This window comes from Rutidosis leptorrhynchoides, chromosome 4, assembly GCF_046630445.1.
Source record: "Rutidosis leptorrhynchoides isolate AG116_Rl617_1_P2 chromosome 4, CSIRO_AGI_Rlap_v1, whole genome shotgun sequence".
Classification (NCBI taxonomy): Eukaryota; Viridiplantae; Streptophyta; class Magnoliopsida; order Asterales; family Asteraceae; genus Rutidosis; species Rutidosis leptorrhynchoides.
Window position 1 is genome coordinate 359,765,039 of NC_092336.1, and position 1,612 is coordinate 359,766,650.

The following is a 1,612-nucleotide window of genomic DNA, read 5'->3' on the forward strand; positions in this document are numbered from 1 at the left end:
CACGCACCACTCTTGTTGACATCACCAAACCCTCATTAGAAGGACGAGGAGGACCGATACTCTATCCAGAGGTTAAACAGAGGATCTTTTATGCTTAAGCATAGCATCATACAACTCATTCAGAATCACTGTCAGTTCTATGGCTTACCAATTGACGATCACAACTCTCACTTAGATAGATTCCTCTCCTTATCCAACTCATTTAAGCAAAACGGGATTGAACAAGACGTAGTTCGTCTATATCTGTTCCCCTATTCCTTAACTCATCATGCAAAAGCCTGGTTCGAGGGGTTAGAACCTAACTCTATCACCTCAAGGAGGAAATGGCAATAACTTTCTTAATCAAATACTTTCCCCCATCAAAACAAATCATACTTAGGAATGATATCATAAACTTTCAACAAGTATGCGATGAATCACTCTACGCTGCATGGGAAAGACTCAAACACTTGCTTCAAAGATGCCCGAACCATCGTCTTGAGAGCTCTGATTAGAGTTTGACCTTCTACAAAGGTCTGAATCAGAACAATAAGTCTACTCTTGATGCTGTTTCTCAACGTAACTTCATGAAATTCACTGCTGACGAGGCCTGGAGATTGATCGAGGAGATGACTATGCACCATCACGATTGGAACACGGAAGAGCACATTTCATCACCAACATCGCTTTTCGCCTCCGATCCTATCGAAAATAAAACCATCAAATATCTCTTGGAACCAATAGAAACCCTCACCAAAGAAGTCGGAGAGCTAAAGAAACTCCCGCAACATGTGTCTCAAGTGCAATTATGCCAGAATTGTACTAACCCACATCCTGCCATGGTATACGAGGCTGAATGTGAGGACTCTGTTTCCTACTCCGATAAGATCCTAGCTCTTTCGCACAACTCAACTACCAAACCCGCTACCCCACCAGAGATAAGTCCGGATGATGTCCTACTGCGTATCATCAACATGATCACATCAAGACAAGATGCAGCTGACTTACGCATGGCTAATCACTTGAGTAGTCTAGAAAATCAAATAAGTCAGCTAAATTAACGTCTCGATTCTCTTGGTTGTCCTAAAAATGAATCAAAGGTGGCACATAGCCAACCTTCAGTTTCTTCTAAGGAGAAGAAACTAACTAATACCCGTTCAGTAGCAGTTATTGAGTCATCACCTAAACCTACTGGGAAAACACCCATTCCATTCCCGGGCTGTCTCAAGTAAAAACATAACAAGATGAAATCTTTCAAGCTTGACGGTAGATTTTTGGACACTGTGTCTAAAAATCCTCATAGTAAGAAGTATTTTAGGAAACTCTTATCAACCAAGGATAAGGTATCTGAAGTACCTAATGTCCCGCTGAACGCGGATTGTTCAGCCATTATCTTAAATACTCTTCCTGAAAAACTAGGGGATACTGGACGATTTACCTTTCCCTGTTCTATCTACCAATCTGGTACTATCTATTCTCACGTTGATCTTAGTGCCAGCATCAATCTCATGCCCTATTCACTATTCCAGAGACTCAAAATTGGAAACCTTAACCCTACCAAAATAAGCATCCAGCTAGCTGACCAATCCACTAGATATCCTAAGGGAATAACTGAGAACGTCATGGTTAAGAT

At 41.3% G+C, this 1,612-nt stretch overlaps 1 non-coding gene across 1 annotated transcript; it reads right to left on the reverse strand.

Annotated features, from left to right (window-relative positions):
* Positions 1–371: 371 nt before the first annotated feature.
* Positions 372–478, reverse strand: LOC139845818 (small nucleolar RNA R71). Its single transcript, XR_011758574.1, has one exon. It is a non-coding gene; the product is annotated as a small nucleolar RNA R71 (small nucleolar RNA).
* Between the last annotated feature and the right edge of the window lie 1,134 nt (positions 479–1,612).